This window comes from Hemiscyllium ocellatum, chromosome 27, assembly GCF_020745735.1.
Source record: "Hemiscyllium ocellatum isolate sHemOce1 chromosome 27, sHemOce1.pat.X.cur, whole genome shotgun sequence".
Taxonomy (NCBI): domain Eukaryota; kingdom Metazoa; phylum Chordata; class Chondrichthyes; order Orectolobiformes; family Hemiscylliidae; genus Hemiscyllium; species Hemiscyllium ocellatum.
Window position 1 is genome coordinate 8,395,172 of NC_083427.1, and position 25,210 is coordinate 8,420,381.

The following is a 25,210-nucleotide window of genomic DNA, read 5'->3' on the forward strand; positions in this document are numbered from 1 at the left end:
TCATGGGCCAAAGGGCCTGTTGTGAGCTGTACTTTTCTATGTTCTATGAAACTCTGCTGTTCTGAACTTTCCCCCCGTTTTGCTCAATCTTCAAAGGGTTATGGAGGACACTGTATGGAAAATAAAGAGCATGAAAGCATGGGAAAGGATAAGGCATGAAGACCACTGGCGATCTGTTACAAGGGGTCTGTGGAATGCTAGTCAAAAGGTCACTGTGGCAGGATGGGATATGAATAGCAGAATACTCGTACACCATTGGCAGAGTAAGGTTGGGGCTGAAAGGTCACTATAACGGGATGAGATAGCAACTAGTAAAGTCAGCTTCACCTGCTTAATATCGTCATGGCAGATTGAAACACGTCATGACAATAAATATCTCATTATGACGTTAGAATAATATGGAATAGGCTCTGGGATGGAAGACAATTGTTGCACAGTTGGTAGTAAAATATCTAATTGCAACATTAGAATAATATTACGTAGAATGTAGGAAAAACTAAATTCGCGGAAGTAGCGAGATAATGGGAACTAATATGATTGGTTTCTTGTAAATCTGGTCTGAGGTAATTCTGAGTAACACAGGTGGACATGCTGATCTGCTAACAAAAAGGTAGAAAGAGCCATGGACCCGGACGTTCTGCTGCCTTCAAGAATTCGCTTTCTGGAGTATCACGGTTTTTTTTATTTGCAAATAAAAGACCTACTTCTTGAAAAAGTTTCCACATCTCCTGCTGATTCTCTGCATTTTCTCCACGACGTCTACATTGATGACCATTTGAGCTTGACATAATAATCCAGTAAACCCCTCCCGCTTCGTGTGAAATGTTAGTGTGAAGATATTTCCCAGGTCATGGTGACAGAGGACAAAACTTACTCAGTAGAACGACTGAAAATTGACGTGGAAGAGACATTGACTAGAATGCTGACATTTCGGTTCAACAGATAAGATACATCCAAGGAAACAGCACTGAAAGACATTGCAGGGAGACGGGCCCAACCTTTCAGTCTTCCTTGCTCCCCCAAAACTGCAGAAATGCAAACAGCTTCTCCTTGGTTTAATAACTATCCCAGCAATTTCAGAGTGGTCAGTTTAATACTAGCCGTGGGGAACCTTCGAGAAACAACTATTAGGGTTAGAATTAGTAGTCACATGCAGAAATGTGGGTAGGTGAGGAAGAGGTGGCATGTATTTACGAAAGGCATGTCACTAACTTGCTGGAGGTTTTTCTTTCTGTCAGAAGAGATTCCATACAGTGTCACACAGCAAACTCGAGAGAAACGTGATATGGATATGAAGTTGGTTGAGGGATAGGAAACAGAGTAATGGGTCATTGGAAATTTTTCAGGTTGGAGGAAGGTTTGAAATGGATTTTCACAGGGCTCAGTATTGGATCCCTTGGCATTTTTTTAAAAAATTTTATTCATGATCTAGACTTTGGTCGCTGAGAGGCCACGTAGTGGTTCAGTGGTCAGCACTGCTGCCTCACAGCGTCAGGACCCAGGTTTGATTCCACTCTCGGGCAACTGTCTGTGTGGAGTTTGCACATTCTCTCCCCTCCTCCCTCCTCCCCCCCCCACCCCCACCAACCACCACCATGTCTGTGTGGGTTTCCTCCCGCAGTCCAAAGATGCGCAGGTTAGGGCGAATTGACTGCTAAATTGCCCATAGTGTTCAAGGATGTGTAGGTTAGTGCATTAGTCAGGAGTGGGGAAATGGGGCTGGGAGGTTACTCTTCAGAGGGTCGGTGTGGATTATTGAGCCAAAGGGCCTGTTTCCGCACTGCAGGGAATCTATGAGGGGCATTAGATGAGTACATTTAATTAAATTTAAATGTACCAGGTTATTGGAAAAAAAGGAGAATGGCAATTTCTGCATCAGAATACTTCAGTTATTTTATAATAGTTATTTTTAAAGGTTCAGTTAAAGACCAAAAAAGGGCTACTCTGTAATTTGAAAATTTTCAGTTATATATTCAACTAAATTTGTTAAATTTTAGGTACTAAGAACAAAGAAGTATGTATATCAGAAACCATAGCAATGCAATGAGATAAAAGCCAGAGAACTGACAGAACAATTAAGATTTACTTGCACATATTTTTGAAGGATTGAAAAATAAAGAGTCACTGGTTCTATTGCTGCACTAACAGAGAGCTGTCTCAAGGAGAGACTGCGTGTTAATTATTTCTGGGCACAAGTATTTTTTAGAAAAGATAGAAAAGGAAGAGGGTGGCACTATCCGTTGAGGAGAGCATCAACCATCCGGGCAACAAGGATATCTCAAAGGTTCAAGAACAAAATTGATCTGGCTCGACCCAAGGTACAAAACAGATACAATAACGTTGCTGAGCAAGTTTATAGAAAGAAAGGAATGCAGAGGAACATATCTGCAGGGAAATTCCGTAAAGATGCAAATGAAAAAGTGTAGTTATATTGAGAGAGTTCAGTTATCCAATATAGATTGAACATTGGTAGTGTAAGGGACAGCGAGGAACACGTTATCCTGGATTGCACGCAGGGGAGTTTCCTATATAAGTCTGCATCCATTGAACAAATAAAAATGCAGTCACACCTACAATCCCTGGTTGACCATGGCCTCTGATCATAAGGTTGTGGCGGGGAGGGGGGGGGGGGGGGGGGGGGGGGAGTGAAGTCGAGCATTCTGGGATTGCTGACTACATGTGTAAAGCATGCTGGGATGGTTGACACACCTTTGTGGCAATTTGTGCTCAATCTTGCTAAAGTGCTGACTGCTGCAGGAGCAAGCTGGATTAACAGGAAGTATGAGTATTACCGAGCAAAACCACAAACCCAAATTCGCCAGTGGCTGCAGTCTCAGCAGGCGGAAACCTGTGCGGGGATGATACGCATGGGATGTTCTGTCTGAAGGACAGTTTACGTGATTGAAATGGTGCATTTTGCTGTGGTTAAGGATACAAAGGCCTGGGGGATCTGTGCAATTAGGGAGACTGTTTGGTCGAAACCCTGCGCTTTGGGTGACCTCGCTGCTCTCAAAAGCTTTTGTTTAGTCAACTCTGCTTTGACTTGCTGCTAAATCTGATTCTGGAGTAATTTTTCTCTACAACATGGGCCAAGTTGCTAAGGTGTCAGTGCAGAGCATTTAAGAGACAGTGGTTGTATGTGTGCAGGATGATGCAGCAGCATCACTAGCATCAATCCAGAGTTAGAAATTTCAATTGAGGAGTCATGATTTGGAGATGCCGGTGTTGGACTGGGGTGTACAAAGTTAAAAATCACACAACACCTTATAGTCCAACAGGTTTAATTGGAAGCACTTGCTTTCGGATGAAGGAGTAGCGCTCCGAAAGCTAGTGCTTCCAATTAAGCCTGTTGGACTATAACTTGGTGTTCTGGTGATTTTGAATTGAGGAGAGCTCACTTCAACAGGGGCAAGGACAGAGTTGGGCAGGATTGACTAGAATGAGAGGTCAGTGGGAAAAGCTATGTTTGAATGGTGGGCTCCCTTCAAAGACTGACAACCAATAAAGATCGCCAATCACACACAGTGTATGACAGCATGGAGGAGGGAAACTGGAGAAAGATGCAAGTAGCGAGTTCCAACAAGGGCAGATTTAGGGACAGCTCAGCTCAAGGGAAGACAGGGAAGCAGCAGAGGCAGCTGGACAGGTTGTTTCAAGGAAGCTCCATGAACCCCTTGCAATTGTTGAGGATGGAAGAGACAGGGGAAAAGGAGAGGTGTGGAAAAAACTCATATTCGAGATATTACGAAGAACAAACACACTGTCTTGAACACAAAGCTCATTGCTAATACTAAGCAAAAAAAAATCAAATCGACGAGAACTGGAGTTAATATCATCAGTGAAATCAGATTCCAATATGTGAGTTCAGTGCTGGTTACGATTAGAAGCAAAATCCCAACAGTGAGCAGTTACTTGTGAACTCCCTTGTGTGTCAGTAGGTGAGACAACCGAGTGAACCTCTTCCCACATTCGGAGCAGATGAACGGCCTCTCCCCAGTGTGAATTCGCTGGTGTATACTGAGGTTAGATGATCGCCTAAAACCAGTCCCACAGTGAGAACATCGGAACGGTCTCTCATCAGTGTGAACACGTTGATGGCTCAACAGTTGTCCGGAACTTTTGAAGCACTTCCCGCACTCTGGGCACTTAAAAGGTCTCTCGTCAGTGTGAACCAGCTTGTGCGTCAGCACTGACGTTAACCGAGTGAAACCCTTCCCACAGTCAGGGCAGGTGAACGGTCTCTCCGAACTGTGAATGCGTCGATGGGTTTCCAGCTCGGATGGGGATCTGAAGCCCTTCCCACAATCCCCACACTTCCATGGTTTCTCCTTGGTGTGACTACGCTGCTGTTGGGTCAGTCCAGGCGAGTCACTGAAACGCTGCGAGAATGGGTATGGTTTGTCACCACCGTGAGTGGCGCTCTCTCCTTCCATGTTCCAAATCTGACTATATTGGGGTCACCATTCAGGGAACGACATCAAATCCGGGTGGCGGTGGCTGGTGGCAGTTTCCCACCTGCAAATCCTGCCCTTCTAACTCCCTGGAAAATTGATTTAACAAAGGGAGTTAGACAGTGCCCATTAAAAATAAACCCCGCAAGTTGGTTGCGAGAGTTGAACGAATTTGCTAATCTGTTGGATTCATGATACACAATCTAAAAGTGAACGAAGGCTGCTGGGCTGTCATAAAAGCCAAGTGGTTCACTCCTGTCGATCAGAGAGTGGAATCCGTCACCTGGCCCGGACCTGCGCAGGACTCTGGCCTCGATGGGAGTGAAGACACAGAGAGAAAATGGGAACGACGAGGAAGAGGTGAAGCAGAGGGATTGAGGAAGGGCACAACTCAACCAGGAGTCTGACAGAATCTCTCAAAACTTTCAGCCTTCACCAGCCCGAATGTCTAGGTTAGATGGTCTATGTGAAACACCAACACCCCCAAAACCCTCTCCAAGTTACGCGCTGCCCTGACTTGTGTGACATCCAGCACAGGATGAGCAGGGATTTCCTCCAATTAAACACTGGGAAAAATTCCTAACCACCGACTCCGTCCCTCTGCCTGGTGAATGTGTGAATCTGAAACCAGCTGTTCACAACTGTAATGAAGTCTTTCACACTGAGCTGAGCTTACAACGTACAGCACCAAAACTGCCTGTTTTCATCTCAGTAACGTGACCCAACTCCACTCTAGTCTTGCAAACACCTGCAGCCGAAACTCTCACCCATTCCTCGGTTACCTCGAGACTCAAATATTTTAATGCACAACTGACTGACCTCCCACATTCAACCTCCCTGGGAAGCTGGGGTCATTCAAGACACTGTTCCCTTGAGTGTTTCAGCCTTATCTCTTGCACAGATATGCTCATCCTTGAGTATGGGAATATTTACACAGCCACCTTCTCCAATGAGTGGTTTAATTGTCCCCCAACATTCATGACGAGATGAGACAGGACTGCAGAGCCGTGATCTGATCCCTTAACTGTGGAATTGTTTAGATTTATCTGTCACTTGATGCTTTTGCTGTTTGGTACACAAATGGTCTACTTGCATTCCTTTACCAGGTTAAACCTCTTCTTTAGGTGTGCTCAACGCTGAGCCTGGCATGATGTCCTGAACTCTTCATTAGATCGGGGTTAGTCCCCTGGCTTTATGGTAATGATAGAGTAGGGAATGTGTCAAAGAACTGTGCAGTGGTCACTCTCCAACCAATGCTGTCATGGATAGATGTACCTGTGGCAGAAAGATTGGTGAAGATGAGGTAAGATATGTTTGCCTCTCTCATTAGTTCCTTCACTACCTGCTGCACACCCTGTCTAACGGCAATGTCCTTTAGGACTCAACCAACGTGGCCAGTAGTGGTGTTGCCATCCCACACCAAGAGGATATGCTGGTCACCCGCAGGGCTTCCTCCAAATTGAGAGAGACAGCGAGCGGTCCCTTGGCCACGTGAGACCTCAAACTAGCACGAGGACAGGGGCGGGCTCAGTGGTTGGCCCTGCAGCCTCACAGCGCCAGGGATCCGGGTTCGATTCCAGCCTTGGGGGGGACTGTCTGTGTGGAGTTTGCATATTCTCCTCGTGTCTGTGTGGGTTTCCTCCGAGTGCTCCGGTTTCCTCCCACAGTCCAAAGATGTGCAGGTTAGGGTGGATTGGCCATGCTAATTGTCCACAGTGTTCAGGGATGTGTAGATTACGTGCAGTGGTCAGGGGTAATGTCGAACAGGTGGGGAATGGGTCTGGCTGGGCTACTCTTCGGAGGGTGGGTGTGGACTTGTTGGGCCAGTTGTCCTGGTTCCATGCTGTAGGGATTCTAAGGCTCTGTGATGATAGAGACTTCATGGTATCTGGCCCTTTCAGCCATCTTTACACCAGTGTGTCATTGCACCTGCTTGTCTGAGAGCACATTCTCAAGGACAGTTTGGTCATCTGGGGCATGGTGTGTGAGGTATGATTCTGATAGTGTATGTCAGGCTGTTGTTCGGCTAGTCTTTGAGACAGCTGGTCCCAGCATTGGCATTAACCAGACAGAAACTTGCAAGTTCATGGAATCATAGAATCTATGCAGTGTGGAAGCAGGCCATTAGCCCAACAAGTCAAGACTGAGGGAGCACTTTCAGACCAGTGACCAGAGATCTATTAATTTTAAAATAGTGACAGATGCGGACAAAACTGGTCCACAGGTTCACGTTCTATACTTGGGCAAGGTCAATTTTGATGGAATTAGACAGGAGCTTGCAGGGGTTGATGGGAGTAGTTTGTTTGCAGGCAAAGGAACCTCTGGCAAGTGGGAGGCCTTTAAAAGTGAGATAGCCAAAGTTCAAGGTCTATATCTTCCTGTGAAGGTTATAGGGAAGGTTGGTAGGAATAGGGAACCCTGGATGACAAGAGATATTGAGGCATTGACCAGAAATAAGAAGGTATGACTCGGGTACAGGCAGCCGGGATCAAGGGAATTGCTGGAGGTATATCGGGAACACAGGTGTATACTGAAGAAGGAAATCAGAAGGTCAAAAAGGGGGCTCAAGATAGCCTTGACTGAAAACATGAGGGTGAATCCAAAGATGTTCTTTAAGTATATTAAAGGAAAAAGAATAACTAGAGAGAGAATAGAACTCCTCAAGGACCAAAGTGGATTTGTTTGTGTAGAACCGCAGGTGATGGGCAAGGTTCTCAATGTATTTCTCCTCTGTGTTTACTGTGGAGAAAGACATGAACTCTTGGGAACTTAGGGAAGTTAGTGGCCATATCTTGGGGACAGTCCATATCACAGTAGAGGAGGTGTTGGATGTATTAGAATGTATGAAGGTGGATAAAGCTTTAGGTGCTGACCAGATATTGCCAAGAACATGGCAAGAGATGAGAGAAGAAATTGCAGGGGCCCTGAATGATATCATTGCATCATCGTTAGCTATGGGTGAGGTCCTGGAAGACTGGAGGGTAGTGAATGTTGTGTCCTTATACAAGGCAGGCTGCAAAGAAAAATCTGGGAACTATAGACCTGCAAGCCTAACATCTGGGGTAGGCAAGTTACTCGAGAAGGTTCTGAGGAATAACATATACATGCATTTGGAAAGACTGGGCTTGATTAGGATAGTCAGCATAGCTTTGTGAGAGGGAGATCATGCCTCACAAACTTGTTAGAGTTCTTTGATGAAGTGACCAGGAAGGTTGACAATGGTAGGCAACAGACATAGTCTATAGGGACTTCAGTACGGCCTTTGATAAGGTTCCACATGGTAGGCTGTTCTGTAAGGTTAGATCACAAGGAATCTAGGCAAATTGCATACATAATTTGCTTGATGATAGGAAGCAGAGGATAATAGTGGAAGGATGCTTTTGGACTGGAGGCCTGTGACTAGTGGAGTAATTTAGGGGTCGGTGCTGGGCCCATTACTGTTTTAGATTAAATAACTTTAGATTAGATTACTTAGTGTGGAAACAGGCCCTCCGACCCAACAAGTCCACACCAACCCGCCGAAGCGCAACACACCCAGACCCATTCCCCCACATTTACCCCCGCCCCTAAACTACGGGCAATTTAGCACGGCCAATTCACCAAACCTGCACATCTTTGGACTGTGGGAGGAAACCGGAGCACCCGGAGGAAACCCACGCAGACACGGGGAGAATGTGCAAACTCCACACAGTCAGTCAATCGCCTGAGGCGGGAATTGTACCCGGGTCTCTGGCGCTGTGACGCAGCAGAGCTAACCACTGTGCCACGAGCCGCCCAAATATCAATGATTCAGATGAGAATGTACAAGGCATGGTTAGTAAATTTGCAGATGACACTAAAATAGACAGTATCTTGGACAGTGAGGAAGGTTGTCAGAAATTGCATCAGGACCATGATCAGCTGGGGAAGTGGGCCGAGAAATGGCAAATGGAATTTAACTTAGTAAGTGTGAGGTCTTGCATTTTGGAAAGTCAAATCGAGGTTGGAGTTTCAAGGTGAATGGCAGGGCCTTTAGGAGTGCAGTGGAATCGAGGCACCTCGGAGTTCAGGTGCATGGTTCTCTCAGGCAGTGAAGGCGGCTTTTGGCACACTGGTGCTCATCAGTCATGGCAATGAGTAGAGAAGGTGGTAAAGAGTTGTACAGGATGTTGGTGAGGCCACACTTGTAGCATTGCCTTCAGCTTGCAATAGGAAATGTGTTATTAAACTGAGTACAGAAGAAATTTACAAGGATGTTGCTTGGATTCAATGGTCTGAGTTATAGGGAGAGGTTGGACAAACTAGGACTTTTTTTCTTTGGAGCGTAGGAGCCTGAGGGAGGACCTTAAAGAAGTGTACAAGATCATGAGGGGCATGGATAGGGTGAATGCACTCAGTCTTTTTCCCAGGGTTGGGGAATCGAGGACTAGAGGGCATCAGTTTAAGGTTAGAGGGGAAAGAATAAAAGGGAACCTGAGGGGCAACATTTTTTACGCAGAGGGTAGTACACATACGGAATGAGTTGCCAACAGAAATGGTTGAGGCGAGTACATGAACAGCATTTAAAAGGCATTTGGACAAATACATGGATAGGGAAGGATTAGAAGGAAATGGGACAAGTGCAGGGAAATGGGGTTAGCGTGGATGGACACTTAGGTTGGCATGGACCAGTTTGAGCCAAACAGCATGCCTCCGTGCTGTGGAATTCTATGACACTCCAAAGAGTACACCATCTGGACTCACCCTGTAACCTTGCATTTCCCACGGCTAATCCACCTAGCATTCACATCTTTGGACTGTGGGAGGAACCTAGAGCACCCAGAGGAAACCCACGCAGACACAGGGAGAAAAGGCAGACTCCGCACAGGCTGTCGCCGAGTGTGGAATCAAACCCAGGACCCTGGCGTTGTGAGGCAGCGATGCTAACCACTGAGCCACAGTGCTGCCCTAAGACAGGACGGTGCTTGCCGTCATAGATCCTAGTAGCTTACACCAATACAGGCCATCCACACAGTTTAATTGTGTTGACAATTTTTGATGGATTCAGAGGGCAGTTAAGAGTCATGCACGTTGTGGGAACGTGGAGACACATTTAGGTCAGACAGGATAAGAATGCCAGCTTTCCTTCCCTGAAGGATGTCAGTGGACCAAATGTGCTTTTATCATGGTCTACAAGAACATCAATGGTCATCATTTAACTCTCATCTGAAGTATGTTTTGTTCTCTTGGAATCCTCAGGACTCCATCCAAGCATTTGACATGGAAGAATATGATTCATCAGCTCAGGTAGTGGACAAAGTGTGTTCTGGTATGATCAACAGGCAATATGCTTGCCCATCTTAACTGATGTCATCAGACTTCATGGGAGCTTCGATCAATGCCATGAGGCCAGGTTTACTTCTCCTCATGCTGAAAGGAGATTAGTGGACCAGATTTTTTTTCCAAATGATCATCATTCACAGTGTTTTTTTTTAAATTTCAAATTCCACTCTTGAACCTGGCTCCCCAGAACATTAAAATTATCTCTAGAATGCTAGTCCAGTGATAATACCACTGTGGCACCTATCTTGGTTTAACTGTTTCTGAAAGTGTCATCCATTCCTCTGTTAACTATAGACAGGACAATACTGACACCTTATTCGCCTCTCACATTCTGCTTCTTTGTACGTGGGATCATCCAGAACGCTGGTGTATGCGCCCTCCTCGTTCCCATCATGTCCCTTTTACAAAGTTAAAAATCACACAACACCAGGTTATAGCCCAACAGGTTTATTTGGAAGCACACTAGCTTTCGGAGCGACGCTCCTTCATCAGGTGGTTGTGGAGTACACAGTTAAACCTGTTGGACTATAACCTGGTGTTGTGTGATTTTTACCTTTGGACATCCCAGTCCAACACCGGCATCTCCAAATCATGTCCCTTTTACGGCCACCATTCCGCCTTTGCATGCAGACAACCTCTTGGCTCAGTAACGGAAAATACTACACAGACAAACCTTAATCCTGCCAGACATGGCAGCAGCAGCAGCTGCCGCTCTATTTACATCTTGACGAATGGAGTGACTCTGCCAGATCTTGGTATAGTGCTTGTTTCTGCAGAGCCGGTCTGCAAATCCTTCGCATCCTGTAAAAACAGTTTGCAAAAGAATAAAAAAATAAGATCTATCATTGCCATTCCACGATAGAAATCCAGAAATATAGAACCGAACATTTCCCTGGATTTGAGTGGGCGCGCGTGAAACCACCCAGCAGACGGAACACCGCGCATGCGCCTGAAATGACCCGTGCCCCTTACAAAGATGGCGGCCGCAAAGGGACCATTGCCCCTCACAAAGATGGCAGGGCGAACGCGGTCCCTCTGACAGCCTGAGGCCCGCAGCCATCTTCCCGTTAGCAGCAAAACCCGGGACCGAGAAAGCCGTCGCGTCTCTGGCGGCCTGCACCGGGCGTTTATGAAACCTTCCAATCCACATTGGTATCCTCTCTCTACCGCTCGCCGCTGTTAATTCCGCCTCGCTAGGAGCACTGCCGTACCATCCACCAAACCGGACTGCAACACACGCCGTGGGGACAATGACGTGTTTCCCCGCCCCCCCCGCGTTCAACCCGATTGGTTGGAGGACCAGTCCGATCCCCACGGTCCTCCGGCCCGCCCACCAGTTTCCTATTGGTCCAGAGTCCTCCCGTCACTGTGTGCGGATTCCTTTGTGACGTGCAAGCCCCAGATGATTGATCGTTCGCAGCGTTTGCTCCATTGGGACATTGAGGTGTCTCTGCTGCCAAGTCACTTAGAATCCCTACAGTGCGGAAACAGGCCATTCAGCCCAACAGGTCCATACCAACCCTCCAAAGAACCCTCCAAACCCATTTCCCTTACGTTTCCCCTGACTAATGCACATAACCTACACATCCCTGAACACTATGGGGCAATTTAGCACGGCCAACTGACCCTAACCTGCACATCTTTGGACTGTGGGAGGAAACCGGAGCACCCGGAGGAAACCCACGCAGACACGGGGAGAATGTGCAAACTCCACACAGTCAGTCACCTGAGGCTGGAATTGAACCCGGGTCCCTGGCACCGTGAGGCAGCAGTGCTAACCACTGAGGCACCATACCACCCAAAGGCGTACTTCTACAGGACAGGGGCAACCGTGCTGCCCATGGTGGCTTGACAGTATTGCCTCACCTTGCCAGCGATTTAAGCCTTGGGGTGACGGGTGGAGTTTGCCTCAATGTGTCTGCATGGGTTTCCTCCAGGTACTTTAACTTCACACCTTACATGCACTATCTGAGCTGAGATGGTACCTATTGTTCTAAGCTAAAAATCACACAACTCCAGGTTAGAGTCCAACAGGTTTATTTGGAAGCACTAGCTTTCGGAGCGCTGCTCCTTCATCAGGTGGTTGTGGAGAATAAGATTGTAAGACACAGAATTTGTAGCAAAAGTTTACAGTGTGATGCAACTGAAAGTATGTATTGAAAAAGACCAGGATTGTTATATATAATTTATACAATATATACCTCCAAATAAACCTTTTGGACTATAACGTGGTGTTGTGTGATTTTTATCTTTGTCTACGTCAAACCAACACTGACACCTCCAAATCATATCTTGAGAACGTAACCTTAAAACAGTTCTGGGATTTACAGATGAAGGAACTGAAACTAACATGACCACTCTAAACGGTGAAAGACTCAAACTAAATTTGTTTTAATATTACATTCCATGACACTGCAGTCCTGTTGCTATAAATTCTGTGTCATATGGTCCTGCTGCACAATCACCTGATCAAGAAGCAACGCTTTGAAAGCTAGTGCCTCCAAATAAACCTTTGGACTATAACCTGATGTTGTGTGATTTTTAACATTGTCCACCTCCAAATCTAGTTTCCTCCCACAGTCCAAGGATGTGCGTGTTAGATAGATTTACCATTGCTAAAAATGTCCTGTAGTGTCCAGGGATATTCAGGTTTGGTGGGTTAGCCAAAGTTAAAAAAAGACCCCTTGTGGTATTACGGGGTGGGGGTAGGATGCTGTTTCGAGAGTCTGTGCAGAATCAATGGGCTCCATCTTGTCTTTCTGCATTGTGGGGATACTGTGATTTTACTATGCAAGGGCTTTCCTGGTGAAGGGCTTTTGCGTGAAACGTCGATTTTCCTGCTCCTCGGATGCTGCCTGACCTGCTGTGCTTTTCCAGCACCACTCGAATCCAGACTGTGATTTTACTATCCCTCGGTCAAAAATTAGTAGCTTTTACTTTGCGATTTCTGAGAAGCTTTGTAGCTTAGGTTGAGGTTCAGGTTGTAAGTTTGCTTGCTGAGTTGGCAGGTTTGTGCTCAGACGTTTCGTCATCATGCTAGGTAACATCATCAGTGAGCCTCTGGTGAAACGGTGCTCTGTCCCACTTGCTGTCTGTGTGTCTTGGTCTGTTAAGGTGGGTGATATAATTTCCGGTTCTTTTACTCAGAGTTTGGTAATGGGGTCCAAATCAACGTGGTTATTGATGGCATTCCGGTTTGAATGCCAGGCCTCTAGGAATTCCGTGCGCGTCTCTGTTTAGCCTGTCCCAGGATGGATGCGTTGTAAGGATACTAGTGATAGCTGGTCATGTATTTTGGTGGCTAGTTGGTGTTCATGTATCCTGGTGGCCAGTTATCTGCCTGTCTGTCCGACGTAGTGTTAGTTATGGTCCTTGCGGGGTATTTTGTAAATGACAATGGTTTTGTTGGTTGTTGGTACAGGGTCCTTTAGGTTCATCAGTTGCTGTTTCAGTGTGTTGGTAGATTTGTGGGCTACCATGATGCCAAGGGAGGCCTGAGTTCAAATCTCTCCTGCTCCAGAGATGTGTAATAAATGTCTGGGAACAGATTGAGAAGAAAATATCAAACAAGTTTGTTCTGATGTTCTTTACACCCAAGGCAGAACTATGGTGCACCTTATTTGCTGTGTCATTCGTTTTTACATCTTGCAGCTGTGGTTACAAAAGGATTTGGAAAACAAAATAAAGGTAATTTTTTTCTGCTCGACCTCAGCCCCATTCAATCGCTGGGTATTTACCCAGCATCCTCAGCAGAGGGAGAATGTGCTCTGGTTGTTGCCATGGTGTGGAAGCCATTTTGTCACATACTAAATGTGTGGAAAACATTTTGCCTCATATTCAGCGCTTGCCCGAACAAAGCTTGTTTTCCCATGTCTGCCTGAGAAATGGTCATTCTTGGAGCTGCGCAGATAGTTGATAAACAAATGAAGCCATTGTAGGAGAAAGTGAGGACTGCAGATGCTGGAGATCAGAGTTCAAGGGTGTGTTGCTGGAAAAGCACAGCAGGTCAGGCAGCATCCGATAAACAGGAGAAATGACATTTTGGGACAAGAGCCCTTCATTAGGAATGAGGCTTGTGAGCCGAGGGGGGCTGGGAGCTAAATAGGACGGGGGGTGTGGGTTGGAAGGAGGTTGCTGAGAGTGCAATCGATAGATGGAAGGGGGGGGGAATGGTGATAGGTCGGACAGGAGGGTGGAGCGGATAGGTGGGAAGGAAGGTGGACAGGTAGGGCAAGTCATAAAGGTGGTGCCGAGTTAGAAGATTGGAACTGGGAGAAGGTGGGGGAAGGGGAAATGAGGAAACTAGTGAAGTCCACATTGATGCCGTGTGGGTGCAGGGATCAAGGTGGAATGAGATGTCGGGTTGTTAGGGTGTGGAGATGGAGGAGGCCCAGGACCTGCATGTCCTCGGCAGAGTGGGAGGGGGAGTTGAAGTGTTCGGCCACGGGGCGGTGGGGTTGGTTGGTGCGGGTGTCCCAGAGAGGTTCTCTGTAGCGCTCTGCACGTAGGCGTCGTATCTCCGCAACGTAGAGGAGACTGCATCGGGAGCAACGGATACAGTAAATGACACGTGTGGAAGTGCAGGTGAAACTTTGATGGATGTGGAAGGCTCCCTTGGGGCAAACGAGTGAAGCCATTGTCTACTATCACCTGCTTGTCAGTGACTAACGGCTGCGACCAGGCACTACTTGTCTGGGGCCTACGTTATGCAAATTGTCCTGTGCCTGCATATTATCCTGTAGTTCTCGGTTAGCTAATTGTACGCTATAAAGTCTTGTGAAGCTCTGTGACCTGTTGGAGTGATTCAAGACCATCCAATCTAACTGGTTACCCTTTCTCTCCCCGCGACATGTCGCGAATAAACGTGTCAGTACTCAAGACTTGTATGCACGATTCGTTACAAAATAGCTATTTCTCCAACACGTGGGCTCCATGCATTGCAGTGGAGTGACACAAACATGCGCTGTGCCAGACCGTGAGTGAAACGGCCTGGAGGGGGAAAGGAAAAGGGGACTTCAGCAAAACAACAGAGTAGGTCACTGGGGGAAGGAATAAAGGCAGTGACTTGGACCCGAAAGCCTCATAAATACGTGGGGAAATCTGCAGATGACAGAAAAGAAACAAATAGTTTCACCTTGCAGCACAATGCCAGAATGACTGACTCTCTCGCTCTACTCAGGCCCAGTTACCACTGCCATCTTCAATGGGAACGCATGCACTGACCACCATGTTTATGTCGGACGAAATACACATCTAAAGGTGTGTAGGTTGAGGTGGATTGGCCACGCCAAATTGACCATCGTCTTCAGTGATGTGCAATTTAGGGTGGATTGGCCATGCTAAATTACCCATAGTCCTCTGGGATGTGCAGGTTAGGGCGGATAGACCATGCTAAATTGCCACAGTGCTCAGAGATGTGCAGGTTAGGGTGGGTAGGCCAGGCTAAATTCCCCATAGTGCTCAAGGATGTGCAGGTTAGTGTGGATATGCCATGCTAAATTGCCCATCGTGTTCAGGGATGTGCAGGTTAGGGTGGATAGGCTATGCTAAATTGCCCATCGTGTTCAGGGATGTGCAGGTTAGGTGCATTAGAGTGACGCTGGAAAAACACAGCAGGTCAGGCAGCATCCGAGGATCAGGAAAAACACATTTCGGGCAAAAGCCCTTCATCATTAGTCCAGGAAAATGCAGAGTAATAGGGCAGAGGGTTGGGGCCAAATGGCCTGTTTCCATACTGTCGTGTCAAAAAGCTAACAGCTTTTTCCTAAAAGCTGCTCCTTGGCTCTGATTTTTCTCACAGCGGTAAGAAACCGATCAGGCTGGTTTTGTACAGAGTTGAAAAGGATGTTGAGAGGCCTTTTGTTTATATGTAAACAGATGAGACTTCAGGCCAAAGTGGTCACACTTTAGAAGTGTATAAACAAACAGACCATCATATTTTCATCCTCTCTCTCCCCCCTCTCTTCTCCCATTGCGGTCAGATTCCTATGTAGGTTCAGACTGGTTGGTAGATTCCCCTTCCAGATGGACATTCCTGAACAATGTGTTTTTGTGACAACCCAGCAGCCCTTCCACAAACTACCAGACTCATTCAGCTTAACTTCACTACTCCTGTATGCTTCATGAATTCCCACTCGTAGTTTGTTATTCCTTTTGTTTAAAAGACATCAAATGGGGGCATTAGAATGGAAGGATTTGCAGTCAGGCCACTGAAAACAAACATTACATCTTGAGAGGTGATGGAGACATGATTTATCACAAACTTAAATGTTATCGAACCTTGAACAGGGAAGTATTTCTGTTGGGAAAAAAAGTCTTTGGAATGTGGGGATGGTTGGAAGCGATTCAGTTAGTGATCTAAAGCTGATCTGGGCAGTCCATCTGCTCCGTATATAGGAAGGGGTTCACACGCCATCCAGTCTGCTGAGACACCAGCAAGTTCTCACTGATGTTTTAAATGCCTGGATTGCAGGGGCTGCTTTCAAAGCAGTGAGGCTCCGATGTCCCATCGGCACGTTCATGCTGCTGAGAGTCTGTTCGAGTGCCGTCACGGTGGGACTAAGTTCAGACTTTTTTTTAGATTAGACTTACAGTGTGGAAACAGGCCCTTCGGCCCAACAAGTCCACACCGACCCGCCGAAGCGCAACCCACCCATACCCCTTACCTAACACTACGGGGAATTTAGCATGGCCAATTCACCTGACCCGCACATCTTTGGACTGTGGGAGGAAACCGGAGCACCCGGAGGAAACCCACGCAGACACGGGGAGAATGTGCAAACTCCACACAGTCAGTCGCCTGAGGCGGGAATTGAACCCAGGTCCCTGGTGCTGTGAGGCAGCAGTGCTAACCACTGTGCCACCGTGCTGCCCTTAACTTTCTGTTAAGAAGATGTGGAAGTGTACCATGCCTTTACGCGAGTTAAAAGCGAGCAGAACTACCTGACAGCGCCAAGTGTTCTGAACAAGATGCAAATGGCCCAGCAGCTCGTGTAGCTGGTTGCCTGGAGACCAAAACAAATTTGAATGAGGCCAATCAGTTTAAACTATACTCCAAAACATACCAAACTCCAATCGAGCTTGAATTGAGTATATTGACAATACTAAAATAATCTGGTTTTTCGGTGGGTATAAGACCAGGGAAAACGTGAACAGTAGGGGGAGAACTGCGAAAAGACCAATAGATGTAGGCTGCTAGTGAGAACTCTCGGAGAGGTACCTGTCTAGAGAAGGCATTTGCACAGAGAGAAACACCGACCTGGAGAACACATCTACAGAGGAAGATACAAAGGGAAGATTTGACAACTGGCTGATTTTGAAAATTTGAATTTTTTGGTAAATCTTAATCGGGGGTTTTATCGGACTAGTATTGTAGAGGAGAAGGTAAAAGATAGGTTAGAGACAGGAGTTGTAAATAGTTGTTAGTTAATTATTTCTCTGTTTGACTTTAAAAAATAAAATTGCTTATTTTTATTTTAAATAATGATCGTTTGGGATAGTTCTTGGCCTCTCAGGTATTCACAGATTACCGCACAGAGTACATCTTTTCTGTGGTACTGGTTTAAATTAGTAGGGGGGTGTTTACTCCGGTGTCGTAACACATTCCAATTCCCTCAACTTATTCTTCAAGCTACATTAGCTATTCACACCCAATGTCTTATTGATGCAGCAGAGCGATTTCACAGAAGGAAAGAGGGGGAGGCAAGATCTGCTGTCTACAATCACACTGCCTTACAGTAGTCCTGCCCTGTGCGTTCACTGATTTGAGGTTCTGTTCAGTCCCACTGAAGACCTAGGTCTGAAACTTTCGACTGCATAGATGTTATCTACAAAACCAGGACTTCCAACCATGTCAAGATTAAAAATCACACAACGCCAGGTTATAGTCCAACAGGTTTATTTGGAAGTACAAGATTTTGGAACGCTGCACCTTTGTCGGGTAGCTACTGGGACAGGATCATAGGACACAGACTTTATAGCAAAACATCATCGTGTCATACAACTGATGTGATGTATTGAACAAAGCTAGATTGCTGTTAAGTCCCATAAACATAAATCCCAGAACTTCTTTCAAGTCACATTTCCAAGATTAAAACAATAAGGTGACATCTCAGCTCAGCTTGGAATACAATCAGACTCTAACCTCACACTTTCAACGCATTGTCTGAGCTAACAATCAAAAGCCTCTCTTATCTCCGTCTTAAATATTCTGAATGACCTGGCCTCCATGGCCTTCTGTGCAGTAAATTCCATAGATTCCCCACTCTCTGGCTGAAGAAGTTTCTCCTCATCTCTGTTCCAAAAAGGTCTTCCCTTTACTCCAAGGCTGTGCCTCTAGTCCCTCCTAGCAATGGAAACATCCTCCCAACATCCACTCTGTCCAGGCCATTCAGAATTCTGTAAGGTTCAATTAGATCCTCCATTGATTATAGACCGAGAGTTCACAAACGTACCTTCTATGTTAAGCTTTTCATTCCTGGGACCATTCTCGTGAACTTTCTCTGAACATGCTCCAGGGCCAGATCATCGTCCCTGATATATAGGGCTCAAAACTGCGCACAACACTCCAAATGTGGGCTGACCAGAGCCTTCCAGCCTCAGAAGTGCATCTGTTTTTACATTCAAGGTTTCTCAAAATAAACGTAGTTGTCTTCTTAACTACTAACTCAACCTGCGAGTTTGCCTCGAGAGAATTCTAGATGAGAACTCCAAAGTCCCTTTTGCACTTCAGACTTCTGAATTTTCTCCCCATTTAGAAAATAGTCCACGTCTCTATTCTTCCTACCAAAGTGCACGACCTCGCACTTTCCCACGTTGTATTCCACCTGCCACTTCTTTGCCTACTCTCCTAACCTGTCCAAATCCCTCTGCTGCCTCCATGCCTCCTTCAATGCTACCTGCCCCTCTACCCATCTCTCTGGATAGTGAACAGACTCAAGGGGCTGAAAGACATACTCTTGCTCCTCCATTCCTCTCGCATTAACGAAATTCTCAAGCCTCACCACCTGGAAAGATAAGGGCAAATGGTGCACTGGAGAACAACTTACTCCCAGGACATGCCTGAATGGTCTCGCTCCAGTGTGAACACAATCTTTGAGTCCGTGCATCAGATGGGATTTAATCAATCACTGCTGAGACACCAAGCTGAACAACGCTAGTAGCAGTTAGTCACGTATGGAACTGAACAATGTTCACTTTGCCAACTGGGGATTTATCTCTGATGATAAAGTTGAACTTTCTATCAATCGGCCTGATCTGCTTTATCTGAAGAGGAATGCTTAGAAAGTATTTTTCTCCCGATTGTTCTCAAGGTTTTGAAAGAGGGATCCAAAAAAAGTGATTTCAGTTTACTTCGTGCAGTTTAGTTCTTGTGTTCACTGCTCCCAATTCTGAGTGCTCTACACTGGGAGACAGCAAACGCTGGCTGGATGGTCACTTTGTGGACCAAGCTCCATTCAGTCTGCAAGGTGGGCCTTAAGTTTCCTGTCAGTTGTCCCTTTAACTGTCCGTCCCACTTGCACTCTGACCTCCCTGTCCCCACAGCCTCCTGCACAAGCTCAACAGGAGTATTCACCTGAAGACCTATTTCCTCATCCACTCCTAGAAGGACAGGCTGTCATTTCCGTCCTGGTCCCCTCATCCTGGATTCCTCCAAACAGCGGAAATCGTTCCTCTCTATCAACCCTGAAGGGGAAAAGTGAGGACTTCAGCTGCTGGAGATCAGAGTCGAGAGTGTGGCGCTGGAAAAGCACAGCAGGTCAGGCAGCAGATTCATCAGATTCCTGATGAAGGGCTTATGCCCGAAATGTCTGTTCTCCTGCTCCTCAGATGCTGTCTGACCTGCTGTGCTTTTCCAGCACCGCACTCTCGACTCTCTATTAACCCTACCAATTTCAAGTCACATTGCGAAATCTTTGATTAAAGTGCCTTCTAATCTTTTAAACTCCAGAAATATATCCAGCAAATGAGTTTAAAAGTTGAAGGTGTTGGAAGAACTAAGTGTAAAATCAGTGACAAGGGGAAGAGTTAATCCAAGATCGTAGCTGTTCGGATTTTAACCTGAAGCCTACATTCCTGTATAGCCCTGATAACATTTTGATCACTGAAGGAATGAAAGTTTATCTAAAGACTCTGCAGCCACTACTTTTTGAGACAGGGAATTCCAAAGACTCTTAACCCCACAGAGCTTAAAATAAAAATGGTTTCCTCATCTGTCCTTAAATGGGTGAGAGCCCCTATGTGGAAACTGACTCAACTGATTGTCCCACAAGTGGAAATATCCTGCTGGCTTCCACACACTCAAGTCCCCTCGGAATTTTATATATTTCAATTAATTCACCTCTAACTATTCTGAAGTCGAGATAATGCAGGTTTAGCTTTTCCTCAGAAGGCAATCTGAGGTTTTAGTCTCGTCAACCAATGCATTAACATCCTACGATGACCAACACTGTACACAATGCTTCAGACAGTCTCTCCAATGCTCCGAATTATTGAAGAGTAACCACCGTAACCCTTGCTGACTACTTGTTATATCTGCCAATTAACCTTCTGTGAATCATGCACTCAGACACCAGATCGCCACAACTTCTCACCATTTAGTATCTTCTGTCCTTTCTCAGTTCAGGTTAAGACTGAGTTGGTTACTCCTGGGTGGTGAATATCCCAGTCACATCAAAACCCAAAATCCTTTTCCAGAGAGCAAAGTTACTAACCTTCCCCTTTCCACAGGCAGGTGTGATATTCCGGTTCGTCTGAACAGAGCGCCTCGATCAGATCTTGATGTGAGGTTTGTTTTCAGCTTCCTGTCTGTAACATGTCTTCACCTAAAATACGCATGGTAGACTAGTTAGTAAGGTTAGATTGAAGATCTCGACTCCTGTTGGGGTCTATGGGTTCCGTGACTGGTCAATAAACACTCGCAATCAGTCTGGTCCTTTAAGACCTCACTCTTTTTTTTTCCACAAGTTGTCCAGGAACACAGAGGTTATACACTTCTGTGTTCCTCAGAGGAGCTGCGCACATGGTTTAAACAAAGACAAGGTGGTACAGGCCATAATCGTATAGTACATTCACACAATTACCAATCAATTTACAAAATAGTTTTATTCGACAGCTGCTCGGTCCAATGATATTTTCTGGGAACCAACTTTGTTTTCCAATACTCAGGCCACCCATAACTCACTAACCGAGCCACTGCAGCTGCACTTGAAGGTCAGTTAAGCTGGCCAGTAATGTCTGATATCATCTTGTTATTTCTATGCTGTAAAGGGAGCATTGTCTGCTAATCTCTATTGAAGCAGACTGTGGTTAGTCACTTATGCAGCTGTAGCAGAATTAAAAGCCATTTTGTACAGCCTTTAGCAGAATTGTCAATTTGCAGCCTAGAAGCCATTTTGTCATACCATTTGCATTGAGGAGCCATTTTATTGCCACCTAAGTTATTAAGAGCATGTGTTAAGTGGTTGTTCCTGACAATAACTAGTAACCTCAGCCTGTATTCAGGTTTGGGCGGCACAGTGGTTAGCACTCTTGCCTCACAGCTTCAGAGATCTAGGTTCAATTCCCGCCTTGGGCAACTGTCTGTGTGGAGTTTGCACATTCTCCCCGTGTCTGCATAGGTTTCCTCTGGGTGCTCCAGTTTCCTCCCACAGTCCAAAGATGTGCAGGTTAGGTGAATTGGCCATGCTAAATTGCCTGTAGTGTTAGGTGAAGGGGTCAATGTAAGGGAATGGGTCTGGGTAGGTTGCTCTTCGGCGGGTCGGTGTGGACTTGTTGGGCCGAAGGACCTGTTTCCACACTGTAGGGAATCTAATCTAATTCAGATCCTCAAGATCACATGGGATCCCAGGGAGCGCTAAACAAGTGGGCACAAAATTGGCTTGACAATAGAATCATACCACACAGAAACAGGTACTTTGGTCCAACTCATCCACGCCAACCAGACATCCCAATCTGACCTAGTTCCATTTTGATCTATATCCCTCTCAACACTTCCTATTCATATTCCCATCCAAATGCCTTTTAAATGTTGTAATAGCACCTACCTCCACCACTTCCTGTGTCAGCTTTTTGCATACACAGACCACCCTCTGCGTGAAAAAGTTACCCCTTGGTCGTTTTTAAATCTTTCCTCATATTCTATCGTTTTGGGCTCCCCACCCTGGGAAAACTAACTTGACTTTCACCCTATCCATGCTGCTCATGATTTTATAAAAGCCTATACGGTCACCGATCCGGGGGGGGGGGGGAGGAAAAGATCAGCCTTATTCAGCAGCTCCCTATAGCTCACACCCTCCAGCCCCAGTAACATCCTTTAAACGTCGTCCGCTCAAGTTTACCATCACCCTTCCGATAGGAGGATGACCAGAATTGCTGTATAAGAAATTGGTAAGGTCGCATTTGGGGTACTGTGCACAATCTGGTCACCCTGCTGTAGGAAGGATGTTATTAAACTGGAAAGGATGCAAAAATGTTTAGTGGAGTCACAGCAAGACAAGACCCTCGGTCCAGAACTAGCTGCTGTATGGTCAGTTTAAACATCCAGTTTAAATGGGTGAGTCTTTAAGTGGGTACAAGAGAGGTGAATGATGTGGTTAGGTGGCTCATTGGATAGTCAGATGAGTAAATGGGTAGAAGTTAGGATTGTTATAGGTTGGTGGTGATTGGGATAATCCAGTAAAATGTAATCTAGGTGTTAGGCTAGGCCAGGAGGAGTGGTCAGCAGGGAGTTGCAGTGGTCAGTTTTTTTTAAAAAGTAATGTAGATGTTGAGCTGGGTTTAAATTCATCAACTATTTCCTGTGTAACTGTCTCGGTAAGTGGTCCAGTCCAACACCAGCAGCTCCAACTCAAGTGTTCAGCAAATCAGAAATCCCAGAGCATTGCACCGTCTCTGTTCAGCTTTACTTCCAATCTCAAATCATCCGGAGCCGGAGAGATTTTGTTTGATGTATTGGCATCACACACCCAAGCTCAGTTTTGTGGGCAGGACAGCCAGATCGTAGCACACGAGGGCATACAGGTGCTTAGACAGACGGATGACAGACAATTTCTGGCTGAATTTGGCCCTGTGGGTTTTCTGATTTTCTATCATAGCGACAGTGTAAAACCTAGCGTTAATAAACACTATGTATTGGGCAAATAAGCGACAAACTCAGGAAATTCGATATTCCCAATTAACTTCTTAACGTAACTGAAAACTCATGCTGTGATTATAGATTGGGCCACTTTCTACGCTGAGTTGTCATTTTGTGATTAAAAGTACAACATTAACAAGATCTCATCTCCCAGCTACACCAAGGTGGATCTTCCGATGGACTGTTAAACAAAGTCCACTTCGCTCAGCCCTTTGAACATAACCAAGTGGATTTTCAGTTGCAAGATACCGTAATAGGTACCAAAGTCTTTAAGTCTTCACAACTCGTTTCCTCAAAACAGGGGTTCGGCCCTCGCCACGCTCTGTTTCATGGTTAACCACTCAACAATCTATTCCTTCTACCTGCATGGCATCACCTATATTAAGTTAAAACTCACAACACCAAGTTATAGTCCAACAGGTTTATTTGGAAGCACTAGCTTTCGGAGCGCCGCTTTTTCATTAGGTGATTGTGGAGTACACAGTTGTAAGGCACAGACTTTATTGCGAAGATTTGCAATGTTATGTAACTGAAATTATACATTGAAAAAATACCTTGATTGTCGTGTCTTTCATCTGTTTGAATACCATGATAGTTTCACTTCTTTCGTGTGTAAATCACAAAACTTTTTATTTTAAGAAGTTGCATTCTCAGGATAACTGTAACAATTGGTGTTAGCTAGACAACATCATGGTATTCACGATATTCGAACAGATGAAAGACTCAACAGCCAATCAAGGTATTTTTCAATGTACAATTTCATTCACATCACACTGTAAATTTTTGCAATAAATTCTGTGCTTTACAATTGTGTCCTTCACAACCACCTGATGAAGGAGCAGCGCTCCGAATGCTAGTGTGCTTCCAATTAAACCTGTTGGACTATAACCTGGTGTTGTGTGATTTTTAAGTTTGTACACCCCATTCCAACTCTGGCATCTCCAAATCATGTCACCGATATTATGTTTCCTTCTCAAGTTAAGCCGAAGGTGCAGCCTTTTCACACAGAGGGTGATACATGTATGGAATGAGCTGCCAGAGGAAGTGGTGGAGACTGGTACAATTGCAACATTTAAGAGGCATGTGGATGGGTATATGACTAGGAAGGGTTTGGAGGGATATGGGCCGAGTGCTGGAAGGTGGGTCTAGATTGGGGTTGGGATATCTGGTCAGCATGGACGAGTTGGACCGAAGGGTCTGTTTCCACGCTGTACATCTTTATGACTCCATGACCTGTTTCCAGGCTATTGACCTCTATGCCGTTATAATAAATGCTGATCAAGGCAAAAAAAAAATTTGCAGATGCTGGAATCCAAAAGTAGACAGGTGGGAGGCTGGAGGATCTGGGATACTTGAGAGTGGAATGTTTCCTTGTCAGAGCGGATGCGACCAATAGAGAAATTGGAAAGATGGGGTGGGGGTTCTGCAGGATACAGAGTGGGAGGAGGTGTAGTCCAGGTAGTTATGCGGGTCTGTGCGTTTACAGTAAATGTTAGTCTGTAAGACTGTTGCCGGAGATGGAAACTGAGAGGTCAAGAAAGGGGAGGGAGATGTCCGAGATAGACCAAGTGAATTTAAGGGCATGGTGAGAGTTCTTGGTGAGGTTCATGAATGCAGTCCAACCTGGGAGCAGGGAGCAGTCAGCAGTCATTGGTGTAACAGTGGAAGAGTTGGGAAGAATACCTGTGCATGTACTGAAGAGGGACTGTTCGATGTCGCAAACATACACAGACACTGTTCCTCCCATTGTAAAAGATGCAAAACCTGTCCTACACCACTCCCCTCACCTTCAGCTCCAAACAATCCTTCCAGGTTAGACAAATGTTCACCCACCTCTCCCCCCAACCTTAGTTTAGTGCATCAGATGTAGTGAAGACCACATCATGAGACCAACCATAAACTAAGGGAACGTTTCACCGAGCATCTCAGCCAGGCCTGCTGGAGATCAGAGCTGAAAATGTGTTGCTGGTTAAAGCACAGCAGGTTAGGCAGCATCCAAGGAAAAGGAAATTCGACGTTTCGGGCCAGAGCCCTTCATCAGGAATGAGGAGAGTGTGCCAGGCAGGCTCGGATAAAAGGTAGGGAGGAGGGACTTGGGGGAAGGGGCGATGGAGATGTGATAGGTGGAAGGAGGTCAAGGTGAGGGTGATAGGCCGGAGTGGGGTGGGGGCGGAGAGATCAGGAAGAAGATGATAGCCCACCCCACTCCGGCCTATCACCCTCACCTTGACCTCCTTCCACCTATCACATCTCCATCGCCCCTCCCCCAAGTCCCTCCTCCCTACCTTTTATCTGAGCCTGCCTGACACCCTCTCCTCATTCC

General features: G+C 46.0%; 1 long non-coding RNA gene across 1 annotated transcript; it reads right to left on the bottom strand.

Moving 5' to 3' along the window:
- Window positions 1-529: 529 nt before the first annotated feature.
- LOC132828608 (uncharacterized) lies at window positions 530-11,012 on the bottom strand. Its single transcript, XR_009646134.1, has 3 exons — window positions 10,889-11,012; window positions 10,426-10,553; window positions 530-4,540 (listed from the first exon to the last, which is right to left on the bottom strand). It is a non-coding gene; the product is annotated as an uncharacterized LOC132828608 (long non-coding RNA).
- Between the last annotated feature and the right edge of the window lie 14,198 nt (window positions 11,013-25,210).